A 13,985-nucleotide genomic window follows, 5' to 3' on the forward strand; every position below is an offset into this window, starting at 1 on the left:
CATCGATGCCCCCTGCGGTGATGCAGAGGCCGCAGCCTGCGAGCATCTTTGTGGGTGAGCAGGGCAGTCCAGTCTGGCTGGTTACTGGAGGAGTGCTGCCTTGAAAGCAAGGTCTCCTTCAGAATCAGTGCAATATTTAACTTGACTATTTCCCCCGCAAGCTTTTGAAGGTGAACAGTAACTGCTACAGATCTATTCTTTTGCAAATCCAATATGTGCAGTCTGCCCTTCCAGACACCCTCTAACCAATCTGTCCCAACCCACCAACCTGTTATTACGCTGCCTGGAATGCTCCCCAAATATTTCATCAGACACTGTGATATTGTGCATGTGCCTATTCATTTAAGTTGCAACTCTAGAGCAGTGTTTCCCAACCTTCTCTCATGATGAGAATCACCTGGTGGAGTTGTTAAAACACAGATTCCTGAATCCCAACTAAGAAGTGCTAAACTAGAATTTTTGAGAACATATAGGTAAAATTGCATACCTAACTTAGTGCTCTGTATATAAAATCTGTCTTAGAGCACTAGTTAAGTGTACAATTTTACCTATATGTTCCCAAAAATTCTAGTTTAGCACTTCTTAGTTGGGATTCAGGAATCTGTTTTAACAACTCCACCAGGTGATTCTCATCATGAGAGAAGGTTGGGAAACACTGCTCTAGAGATGTCTGTTGCCCTAATCAAAAATGGAGAGCCCAGCGGTGGTCTGATAGGGTTGCAGCCAAGAAGCCAGCACTCCATTAGGACTGCTAAGTGAGTGTCCAGTACATGGGCTCAACCACCAAGCTGTCCTGTGCATATTAGCACACTCAGGGTCCAGAATAGATCTTCATTGGTAAAAAAATAATAATAATAAAATAAAATAAAATAAAATTGATGAATGTCAGAAATAGGTTCTCTGTCAAAATTAAAGGTCTTTAAGATATGTACAGTGGCAAAAATATTTCAGAGATACCATCATGGAATTATGAATCCAGAGTGGTCTGTTGCCCGCTTAGGACGGGCGAGGGCTGGTTGCCTCAGCATCCTGGAGCGAGTCAGAGGCCACTGCAGAGAGGAAACCTGCCTAGGACAGTTGTTATATCTTTACCTGGTTACACCAGAATGCCCACAGCACTCAGAACTGGGACTTCACTGATCTTCAAGGACAGGTTGGATCTCTTGTGTCTTTTGCAAATAGGCATTTGTTTAGTAGATATTCACACAAGGTGTAAGAGAGCCTGGCCTGAGATAGGCCTTCATTAGAAACTGGCATCAAGGTTGTAAGAGAAGAGCTAACCTTTATCCACCTTCATTATCTACCAAAAAGAATCTATTATAATTGGCTTAGCTCAATTTGTAAAATTTATCCATCAGTGCTCTCCAAACTGGTCAGACTTCTCCAAGCCCTGCTGATGCTACTTGCCCTCCCTTCCCTAACCACCAATTCCAGTCTAGACTTCCTTTCATCCACCTCCTTTCACAGAAAGTCTTCTCATCTAATGTCTTATTTTGCATCCAGAAAACAAAGGCCATCTTTTCTAGGTCTAAGTACTTTAAGCCAACATTCTAAGCATTTTGAAGGCACTACCTCATTTTCTACACTTGCTAATTATTTTGTACATCCCTAAGCAATGAGCCTAATCCTGTGAACACAAAAGTACTTAATAAATGCACCCACCGCTTCTGTGCCTGCGTGCATGCCAACTTCAGGGCTAAGAAGGGAGACCACAGCTTGGCTCAGGTCCCCAAGAAATGGTTTGGGGAAGGGGGGGGCACAGAGAACATGGGCATTGACAGTTCAAAAAGACGAGCATTTTACAATGAAAACATGTGCATCATTGAATTTCTGGAACACTAGGAATGGTGGCCATTTCCCAAAAGGAAAGGTGGTCTCAGCTTTTCCTTCAGCTAATTCTTTAAACAGAGGTAGTGTGGTGTTTTCTAAAGAAAACTGGAGTTGTAATTGGTGGGTTCAGGCTAATAGTCCACCACGATGTATCCATTAGGCAAATTATTTCATTTTTTTTGACCCTCCAGACACTCATATATAAAACAGAAATGCTGTTTATCCAACAGGGTCATTGTGAGAATTGAATAAGTAAAGCGTTCTGTATATTATAAAATGCCACAAAAGTGAACGGCTTGGTTATTTTCAAATATTCACTTCTTTTGACACCAAGATAAGCTTGAAAAGACTTAATTCTGTCAAAAAAGTCCATTGAATTTTCCCAAATAACCTATTAGAACCCTTAAAGAACAAGACTTTATGATAATAATAATAATACCTCCCTCTTGAATTAAAAATGCTGCATTTTGGAATGAATTCTGATTTGTTTGTTAAAGTAAATAGTGAAGGCAGAATTTGTCACCAACTTGTTATCTTCCATCTGGGATGTCTTCATTTCCATCCTATTCTCTGTGTGGAGGCACCATGTTAGAAGCAATACAACGTTTACTTCCACTGGCAGCCTGGGTGATTCTGGGAGTGCAGTGTGACCTTTCAGAGGAGTATTGACCTCAGCTACCTTCACCGTTGAGAAGGTCTAACTGTACTCACTCTGTCTGGCAGAATGCAAACTGCACTTCCATTCCCAGAACTCAGAGAGGAGTATGTTGTTTTCAACTGCAAAGCCGTTCTTGAAATGACAAAGTAGGCATGTACTGTATTATAACTTTGCCTAAAGACAAGTTTTATGCGATCATACATTCCCATCCTTAGGAGGGTTCATTTTCCCCGAATTAACATTAGAAAGAAGCCATTCGGCTTTATTAAGCTTGTTTCTTCCACTTCAGGAAGCTAAACCATCCATAATGTGCCAGGGAGATGATGAAAGTAACTAAACAATTTATCTGAAGGGAAAGAAAGATAAAATCACTCGGAGCCTGCAGATAAAAGGACCCACTTTCTGCTGGAGATTGATACATAATAAACACAACTCTTGGAGACAAAGCACAGGCGAAGGACATATCTCAACGCTTTTCCTCCCATTTTAACTTTAATTAATTTTCTGAATTTCATAACAGTGTATTTTCTAATTACACAGGGGTTTGCTTCAGAATTCTAAGTAGGACTGTTACCATTCACAAGTTGTCCTTGTGTTTTTCATGACTAAGTTTGAAACTATTAATACATAGGTCCTCTTAGGTTAATTAATAAGCTAATATTCCTTGCCTAACAATTGTTCATAATAAACTGGTTAATTTTTTTTTACTCCAAAATAAGCATCTCTGAAAAATATACATCCTCAACATAAGTGTCTGCATTAGCATTCTCCAGAGAAACAGCACCAATGAGATATCCAAGGTGTGGCAAAAATAGGTTACAGTTGTTCGAATGGAAAATAACACAATTACTAAATAATAATATAATAAACTTCGTGTCTCACGTGCTCACCACTGTAAACTACTTTTGCTAGACCCCCCACATAAGAGGAGATTTAGGCTTATCCTCAGCTGGTTTGCCCTAGATCCCCTTAGCATCGGCCCTACACCCCCACGTGGCCCTGTTCCCTTTCCAACAAGATGAAAGAAACTATCATGAACCAAGAGAAACTCCCCAAACTGCAGGCACAAGTGCGCTCTGGTGGGAAAGGCACTGCTTATAGTAAGAAGGTGGCTCACAGAGCAGCGACAGCAGATGATAAAAAACCTCGGCTGTCCCTAAAGGAATGAGGGGTAAACAATATCTCCAGTGTTGAAGAGGTAAATAGGTTCACAAACCCAGGAACAGCGACCCACTTTAGCAACCCTAAATACAACGTTAGAGGTGCAGCTGCCAGGAATGCTACCCTGCATCTGAAACCAGCTTGGTGCAGACAGTCTGACCAGTTTAAGGAGACTGGCTGAAGCTCTGCCCAGTGGATGGAAAAGCACCACTTGCTATGGGAGAGGATGATGATGACAGAGTTCCAGATCTTGTGGAGAATTTTGATGAGGCTTCCAAGAACGAAGCAAACTGAACTGAGTCAACTTCTGAAGGAGATAGGCTTGAAGAAATTTCTGGGAGCTGCTATTTTATATCATGACTCCTTTTTCAAAAGTTGTTTATGGATCTGGTGAAATCTAGATCTCTAATATTTTTTAGCCCAACGCCCCTGCACATTGCAGCTCTTCTCAGTTTTTGCTTATACGTAAATCATCCTTTGCAGCTAACCAAGCTGAAGAAGCTTGGGAATAAAATGTGAAATAGGTTTTTTGTATTTTGTTGGTGGTGGTTTTTTTAAGAGAGAGAGAGAGATTTATGCTAGGAATTGGCTCACGTGGTTATGGAGACGACGTAGCCCCACAATCTGCCATCTGCACATTGGACAACCAGAAAAAAAAAAGCAGGTGGCGTGACTCAGCCTATGAATGGAGGCCTGAGAACTGGGGAGCTCCTGGTGTGAGTCCTGGAGTCTGAGCTCCAGGAATCCACTGTGCCAGGACAGAAGCAGAGGAGCCTCTCAGCTCAAGGAGGAAGAGAGAGTCTGCCCATCGTCTGTTTGGGCTTTCAACAGACTGAATGGTGCCCACCGGAACTGATAAGGGTGGCCGTGCAAGGTCTTTGAGGCTGGCCCCCATCCCTGGAACCTAGGTTTGAAACTATTAACACATATTCCCTCTTAGGTTCATTAATAAGCTAATTTTCCTTGTCTAGCAATTGTTCATAATAAACTGGTTATTTTTTTTACTCCAAAATAAGCATCTATGAAAAACAGACATCCTCAACTTAAGTATCTATCTACTGATTCAAATGCTAATTTCTTCTAGAAACAATTTCCCAGACACACCCAGAAATAACACTGCCAGCTATCTGGGCACCCTTCAGTCCAGTCAAGTTGACACATAAAATTAACCATCACAGCGTCCTATTTTACTATGGAAGAAATATGAGCATAAATTACTGAGTAAGAAGATCACAACAGAGGCCTGGGTTTCAAGGGACATCTCATTTGTGGCACAATACTCTTATCTTATCCTCAGCTCTTGACTCTGGGATCAGAATTCCCTCCTTGAGAGGAGCAGGATAAAAACCGTACCCATGTGTAGCTAAGCCTCCTTTGCCAAACTTGTTCTTGTCATTAGATGTTGGCGGCCTCTGGAGATGAGAAAAAGCAAAGGGGCTCCTTCCACATGGCCTTGCCACCACCAGCTGGCACGTCACCATGAAAGCAGGTTTCAGACACAATTCTGACATACACATCCGTGTTTCTTGGCAAGCGGGCATGAAACAGTCTGTCCCCAGGAGCTTTGTGGCGTCCCTGCTCTCAGCCACCGAGACATCCTTGAGGACCTTGCATGATCCGGACACAGAATTCTCAACTAAGAGGCAGGAAGCAAAATGCAGCAGAAGGCCAAGGGTGCACACACAGCCCGCTAGGTGCCCCTGTTCCCGGATAGGCCGAGGAGCCTGGACAGGGTTAACCCTTCCACAAATCCCAATCAGTATGAGCACCACTTGTTTCCTTCAGTGAGTCATCTCCAATAATCCTCCCACCGATGAACGAATCTCTAGTGCAGACATTTATAGATGAAGGTAGTTGAAGCTTTGGGACAGAGGATGTTGAACTGTAAACTCTTATTCAGCACCTTTGCAATGCTAACCGTGCCTGCCCTTGCAGCATGCATTCCTCTTTGTGACTCTATAAACGTGAACCACTCCCAGGATAGAGAATAGGCTAAGTGACCCACACCTGGAAATACTTTACACTGTCTATGCGGAACTATCTTAAAGGAAAATCCCAGGCCGCATGACCAATGATATCCAGGGTATACAACCAGCAGAAGAGTTCAAAGGAACAGGTGTGACCACTCTCTTAATTTCTTACACAGCCCATATTTTCTGAACTAGGGCACCAGGAGGATATTTTTTCCCTCCCTGTTTGAACACAAGACAGAAAAATAGCTAGAGATGAAAAATTTAAATAAGCAGCCTCCTCACAAAATATGAAAACTGGGGTCTGAGGAAATCGAGAAACAATGTGCACTGTAAGTGCTTTTTTCTGATAAATGTTCTCGAAGAGAATCACATAATTGCCTTATAATCTTATGGGGCTTCTATCTGAACAACAATCAAAGTTGAGACGTGCCCATCGTGGGAATATGGCCCCTGCCCAGAGTCCAGTTCCCATATAGGCCAGGGGGCTTCACTGCCTCAAAACCAAGCACAACACCCCGTTCAAGAAAGTGCAAACACATGACATGCCCCCGGGCAGAACGCAGTTGGTTTACACAAGATGAAGAGGGACGTCATTCTGTACACATCGTCCCTCTGTATCTCAAAATACACTTGCTCAGAGGAGTTTAACTGTGCCGGATAGAACAATTCTCGCTGTGTTCACTGTCACCAGAAAGCTCATTGGGGACGAACCTGTTGGAGGAGTGTGTGTCTCTGTTTGAAAACTCCATTTTCCCCTTGGAGGGCACCCCGCCTCGACTCACATTCACTGCTGCTTTGCTCCGTGCCATTTACTCATTCATCAAATATTGACCGAGCGTCTGCTGTGGACAACGCGGACAGGCCCCGGGAGGACTACAAAAGAGGAGAGGACATGACTTCAGCTCCCAATGAGCTTTGATTCTGAACTTGACGTGAAAATCAGGACAAATGGCTGTGAAAGGTGGTGTGTGTCTTAGTGCAAATGAATGCCCCAGTGCAGATGTGCTTGCTGCAGGGGCTAGGCAAGGAGGCTGCCTAAGGAAAACACTCCCACGGCCTCCACAGCTCACTTCTGACACCAGACATGTGGTTTTTCACACATCAAGCAATTCTCTGACACCAGGGGGTGTCTGCCGCTCCACTGAATTCTGACAGTAATTGGAGTGAGCATAGACGCCACAGGTGAAGGAAGTCCCCATAGGTGGAGGCCGCCCCCATTTCAGATGCCAATCATAGAGAGTGGGTCCTCAGGTTGCTCACAAGGTCAATTGTTCTTGGCTACAAATTGGGGGTTCTCACAACCCCTTTCTTGGAGTCAATCATTGGCTAGAGCAGCTCACAGAACTCAGGTAAACAGCCGTGTTTAGCAGTGTATTATAGACTAAGGGATGTGATAGAAGATACAGAGAATAGCCAGACGAGACCCGGAAGGATCCTGAGTACAGAAGCTGCTGTTCCCATAGAGTTAGGCTGTGCAACTCTCCTGGCATGAGGATCTGCTCAACCACCGGGAAACTCCAAACCCACTGCTACAGGGACATCATGGAGACTTCCATGCTATGAGCATGGTGGACATTAACTCCATGTCCAGCACCTCTCCCTCCTGCAGAATGGAAAATAGGGCTGCACGTTCCCAGCTGCTGGTCATGATTTGATCTCTCTGGTGACCAACCCCCATCCAGGAGCCCATCAGGAGTCACCTCATTAGAACAAGAGAAAATCCATCACCCAGAAAATTTCCAGGTATCTAGAAGCTCAGTGGTAGGCACGCCTGTCACTTGGGAAATTACAAAGGTTTTAAGAACCAGAATCAAAGACTGATTATTAGAACAAAAGATTCTCCTACACCTCTTTACAAGGATTTCAGCAGTTCTGTGTCAAGAACCAAGGGCAGAGACGTGTGTGTGTGTGTGTGTGTGTGTGTGTATGTATGTATGTATGTATGTATTATGTACCATATAATATATATTTCTTATTACTTCACAGAGACATACGATTTAAGTGGTCAAAATAAATAAAATAGCTTCTCACAGAAATGGCTCTCGTGGGTCTCGAAGCTGGCATCAAATCTGTCTGAGCAGAGAGGAGGGTATCCACCCACATAAAGAGAGGGCCCACCACACAGAAAAGAACATTTGCTCTACTGGAAAAACAGTGTGGCCTGAGGTAAAGGTAGGTACCAGAAAATAATGAGGGGAAAAATGCTGACAAGACTATAGTCTGCACACAAAAGATCCAGAATAGTGGGTGAACTTTACATTTTGTTCTGTTTGTGATGGGGGCCATTGAAAGCTTTTTACAAGGGGAAAGAACCTGATAAATGGGAGTTTTAGGAAGTAGATTTTCCTGCATAGCATGAATTAGGATAAAGGAAGAAAGCAGGGCAATCTGTGGGAAAACCGTTTCAATTCTGCAAGCATAAGTGATGTGGGTCTAGAACAGCATGAGGCAGTAAGACTGGAAATAAAATCATTCTGTCCATCTCCTGGAGAGGAAAAAAGTACAACTACCCTAGAAAACTAGCTTTTGTGGGTGCCCTATCTCCCTTAGTTTTGTTAGTTTGTTTGGTTGTTTTTTGCTTTAACTGACCATTGAGTAATTGCTCTGACACCAGCCTGTTTATCACTCTTGCAAGTCTAGCCCAACAGACCTTAACTGAATGACAGTACTTCACAATGGGTGACTCACTGGACTGCAAGATCACTCTCCTGCTAATCTTTCATTGCTTCTCGGTGTGACCTGTCTCCCAGAGATCACCAACAATGTATGCCAACACATCATAGCTGGCACCTGGGATAAGCTGGGTGTTTGCCCCTGACTTACCTGTATAGCTCTTAAACTTGGTGCATCACTGAATCCCACGTTCTACATTTAGTCTTACCACGAACCCATGAGGTTATAAAATCTTTATGACAATTTTATAATTCATACATTATTTTAAAAATTAAAGAAGCAAGACAAGAAATCCACACATCTGGCTTATGAAGTGCTAATCTGAAGAGCCACTGGAGTAGGAGTCCGAGGGATTGTACACCCTCCTGTCTATAGGTCCCAAATTCCTCTGCTGAATATTTGGGAACAGATTAATTTTCAAGGTTCCTTTTTACTTTGTTTTGGCTTTTTCAGAGAATTCATGAAAACCACCTGGCAACTTTATCTTACCAAGCCCTGAGACTGCTAGCTTCTCCACTTAGGGGGTAAAATGGCCCCTTTTTCCCTTTCCGTTGCCCCTCCTTTTCTGCACCTTCTCCATAGGGAGGTTTTTAACCGTTTGCTCTCAAGTGTCCTTGCCTGGGGAAGATAAAGGCTTGTGATTTACAAACTGGCTGAAAAATGCCTTCTGTTCGGCCTTGCTTTAACTATCCTGTCTCAGTGTCCCTGTTCACTTGCCCTGGAATTTTCCTGGCTCCTTACGGCCCTGTAACAAAATAAACCAGTTTCTTGAAAGGCACAATCTGTCAAACTCACATTAATAATAGAAATTTTTAATAGACCAACATCTATTACAGAAATTGAATCAGTCATTAAATATACACTGAGTGGCCAGATTATTATGATCTCTGAATGCATAATAATCTGGTCACTCAGAAACATAGCACAGGATAGGATAACAGCAGGTGTATAGGGACTCGGGACTGTGAGCAGGCCTGGAAGATGACCACTGACGGAAGGAAGGACGGGGCAGAGTCAGGGTCTCCTGGGCCAAACCACAAGCCAGGCATCCCCAGGGCAGAGGAGGCCTTCCTCTGTGACTGCTGCTATTTTTCGTTTTCTGTTTTAGAAACTTAGCCTTTCATTTGGATGATGATGTGGCCCGGGCTGAGATTGCATTGTGACTTCCCTTCTCCAACATAATTCCATTTCCTTATCTCAGTTGGAGAATCAAACAGCATATTAATGTCATATGTTACACTAGATTTCCCTTAAAGCATGCAATAAAAGCTATTTTCCAACCTTTCTGGGCTGAGCTGATAGTTAATCTAATTTATTATGTCATTAATAAAAGTTGGTGTTTGGACCAATAGTTACTTAGGGATGGGGATGGGGATGGCGATTTGTGGGGGAGGGGGGTGTTTGAAGGATAATTTAAAGGTCGGTTTGATTTAAGACAAGTTCAAGTTTAGCAATGCAATCACTGCATTTACTATACATCTCTCTGATGAGTGCAAAACAGGAAAACCAACCTTTACATTTCCTATTTATAATTAATGAGTGGCTTCCAGCAGGGTTGGAGAGAATTGTGATTACAGAAGACCAGCTCGCCTGAACGGCATCACATCTTCCAGAGGCCAATTTTAGCCAGCCCAGGTGTCAGCATTCTCACTTCTCGTGATGAGGCGCTACAGTCTTTTTTTTTTTTTTTTTTAATAGTCACAATAGGGTAAAACTTGATTAGAAAGAAGACTGAAGAGACTAATGGTAAGATGGTGGCTTAAATAGTTAAAGCCAATTGCAGGGCAATGAATGCCACCTGCCATGGTAGATGGGGTTCTGAGAAAGTGTTCGGAGTAGGGGATGCCCTCCTCTGGCTCTCCAGAGCAGGATCTTCTACCATGAGCGCCAGACTATGTCCACCCAAACGGGGCAGGCAGTCACAGTGAAAACTTTCAAGGAGCTTAGCCTCACTGAGCAGAATTCGGTCCTGCCTTCCATTAGAGGAAGCGTTACACCTGGGGGCTGCTGACTCCCAGCCCTATCTCCCCCTCCTCCCTCATCACTGAGATGGCCCTCGAGAAGAACAGAAGGGATCTGTGATTCTACCCATGCTTGGTAGGAAAAGTGCCAAGGTGCATGTGAAGCGAGAGGTCACTTGTACGGCATGTCACGCATCCCCACCATGACACCCTCCTTCCTGAATCCAGCTAACCATGCCTAGCCTCCTGGCAAAATCACCTCCATCAGCCGATGAGGGCCCCTGTTGGGCAAGCTCAAACTGCCTGGAACTGTAGCCCCCTGGACAGCATCGCCCACCACACTGACTTTGCTAACTGCCCTGCCTGCCAGAATGGATGCCACTGCTCCCTGTGACCACATCCAGGGCAACGATGCGTCTTCCCCATTCCTGATCTCGCCTTCACATTCATCACACAATCTGCTTAGCCCAACCCTTTAATAAAAGAATCCAAATAAAACACCATTTATTTTATTAAGGGTGGTTGTTCTCAGCACCATGGTTGGTGGTTGTAAACCCTGACAACGCAACTGAAATTGTTTTTAAATGCTGGTTCCTAGGCCTCGCCTCCTAGAGATTATGATCTAACTGGTATTGGTGGACCAGTTGATCCCACTACTATGAAGTGCAGCCAAGGATGAAAACAGGTGAGTAGTGAGTTAACATGTTCAGTTCCAAGCCTTCTGGCACCAATTGCTCCCAGGTTAGAAGGCCCCTGTGTGCACCTTACGGTCTGTGTCCACTAGGTCTTTGCTCCTAAATGATGAGCTCATGTGCTAAGGGTGCCTCCCACAGATGCCCCACACCTGCTCCTCAGAGTGAAGCAGCACGGTTGTGGGGAGGAAAAAACAAAAGAATGAAGTAATGACAGTGCTCCTCACTGAAAAGTCTGACCAGATTACTAGAGTGATCAGAATGGCCAAACTAATGGCTCAAGGCCATGCCTTATGCCAGGAAAACTGCAGTAAGAAATTCACGAAGCTTGAAAGGAGACTTATGAGGCCCTCTTATCCATGGCCATTCTGCATGCACAAAGAGAAAACCAACTTTGCTGACTTCCAAAGGAAGACTCCACACAAAATTTGATCTAACTGGCTCCAGAGTGAAGCACTGTCACCATCTGGAGACCCCTTTGCTTGAGTGTCTCACCGAAGGCTGTGGGGAAAAGAGGAGTCACCTCACAGCTCACAGCAATACACCTTCAGTTAAAGAAATGGTATGGTTTCTTTATATTGATCAAATGCTCTTCCACTAAAAAATATGTCCCACTACAATGCAGCATTTCAAGGCTTTATGTCAGAAAATGAGACAAGCCAAATACAATATTTGACACTGTAAGTAGCGTGTAGAAACAATCAGAAAAAAATGATAGTCCAGCCCAATATTCCAGACCTCCAACATATGGATCTTTTAGTTTCCATTAGTGACATCCATCTCAAATCAAAGACTTGTTCACAAGGCGAAAGAATAAAATGATGGAGACACAGAAATGCCACCTATAATCAATATGTTATGAATGTTGTGAGAATTATTCACATAACCATCTAATGACCGATAAAGTATGCACCGAATTTTTCCTTGAACAGTAAACCGTAAATGAGTAGCAGTAATTGTAGTCATTTCCATCACAATAATTGTAGGGCAGAAATTATAGTAATAGTAATTATAGCAGTAATAGTAGTAACAACGCAGCAGTAGTAGCAACTGTAGTAGAGGAAGTTATAACAATTAGGATAGTAATAGTACTGATTGTAAAAGTAGTAGCAGTAATTGTAGTCACCATCAGTATAGTAACTGTAATAGAGTAGCAATTGGAGTAGTGGTTGTAGCAGTTATTATAGTAATTATAACAGCAATAGTAGTAATTATAATACCAGTAGTAACTGTAGATGTGGTAGTAATAGTAATTATAGCAATAGACAGAATATTGGCATGCCCCCACCTTTGGGGCACCGTGAAGGAGCCATAGTAAGGAAGGTGGGAAATATCTTATTTAAATTTGACTCTATGTAGGAAATTTCTGTTATATTTACTGAGAGAAGCAAGAAGCCTCCCAAAACAATTCAATCCCAAACTACATATTTTTTATTTCATTTCTCAGGAATGCAATCTTCAATTTGAAAGCATGTGAAGAGCTCAAAGCATATGAGATAGTTCATTGTACATTAAACCTAGGGAATGCTTAGCACAGAGTATGGAATTTGTTTATTTAACGTACAAACGCATCCCCCAGCCTTGCGTTCGCTGCCCGGCGCTCTGTAAGTGATGTGGGCTCTCCGGTGTCTGGAAAGCAGCAGGCCCCCCGGGACTTGGCTTTCTCCTCACATGCCAGCTTGAAAATAAATAACGACTCTGGCAGGTTCAAGCCCAAACACAATTCAAAGTTTGTTTCTTTGTGAAGCGTCTCCCACTGTCAATCCAGCTGAGAGATGGGGGCTGGGGCTGGAGATGGAATATGACTCTGGAGATGCTCAGGGGATAAAGCACCCCCACACGCCAGACGCCCCAGAGACAGAGGACTCAGCAATGAACAGGAAGTCACGTCCTTCCTGTTCTCAGGAAAGAACTGCAAGGAGCACAAAACCCAACACACAGGGTGATGTCAGGCAGGGTTAAAAACGATGAAGAGAACCGCCAGCAGGGGGTGTGATAGAGAACAGTGGTTCACAGGTTGACAGGACCAGGTCAGGGAAGGTCCCCTGCAGGGGGACATGGTGTTGAGACCCTGAGACAAGCAGGAGGGAGCTAAGGGGAATACAAATGTAAAAAACCCCAAAGTAAAAATCATTCTGGTCTCTTATGACAAAAAGATGTGTCTGGAAGGACAATAGCAGATGAAATCAGAAAGGAAGGTCGGGGCCAGGTTATTCAATCTGGATGGACTAGGCACAGGGAAGCTGGGAAGGGGGTTGCAGGAAGATTGTCCCTACATTTCTGGCTTGTGACCCTAGTTAGTGGGTATATCACCAGCTGGGACTGCAGAAGGAGGTCCTGGATGCAGAGCAGGACTTGCCAAGTACAAGGTGCTGCAAAGACATGCTTCAGGGTCTCTGACTTGTGAGCCAGGTGACTCAGACCCTGCCTGCAGCTGCTACCCTCTAGGGTAGGGGTGTCGAACTCAATCAGAGAAGGGGCCAAAATCTAAAATCCAGCCTAAATCGCGGGCCGAATGGTTTACTGAACAGTCATAAACTGTCATTGTGATGGAAACGCAGCGGAGTGCAGTGATGACAGCGCGGTGCGGGCCACATTGCAAGGCCTGGCGGGACGGATTTGGCCCGCGGGCCTTGTGTTTGACACATGTGCTCTAGGGCAAGGCCCCCTGGCCCAGGCGGGCCCCTCTACAGCCAGGACCCACAGACCCCTCTCCAGCCCCTGCTCTGCTCCTTCCCCTCCCCCAGCCTGGGCCGCCCCAGGAGTGTGTCTTCAATTCTTCTGTTGAGATCTATAACCATTCCTCTTGCTGCTGGAACAAACCACCACAAACAGTGGCTTAAAAACAACACAGATTTACTTTCCTATAGTTCTGCATGGCCAAGTCCCAAACACACCACACTGGCTCATCCAAGTCGACGCGGACTGCCTTTCTTCTGAGAATGTGTCCTTGCCTTGCCCCTCACCTGGAGGCTGCCCACATGCCCACTCAGTGTTGGCTCCCACTCAGTGAAAGACCAGGAGCTGGGCACTAAGG

General features: G+C 44.3%; 1 pseudogene; it reads left to right on the forward strand.

Moving 5' to 3' along the window:
• The first annotated feature begins 3,472 nt into the window (after positions 1–3,472).
• LOC118703542 lies at positions 3,473–3,973 on the forward strand (annotated as a pseudogene).
• Positions 3,974–13,985: the final 10,012 nt, after the last annotated feature.

This window comes from Pipistrellus kuhlii, unplaced genomic scaffold (assembly GCF_014108245.1).
Source record: "Pipistrellus kuhlii isolate mPipKuh1 unplaced genomic scaffold, mPipKuh1.p scaffold_m20_p_4, whole genome shotgun sequence".
In the NCBI taxonomy this organism is placed as follows: domain Eukaryota; kingdom Metazoa; phylum Chordata; class Mammalia; order Chiroptera; family Vespertilionidae; genus Pipistrellus; species Pipistrellus kuhlii.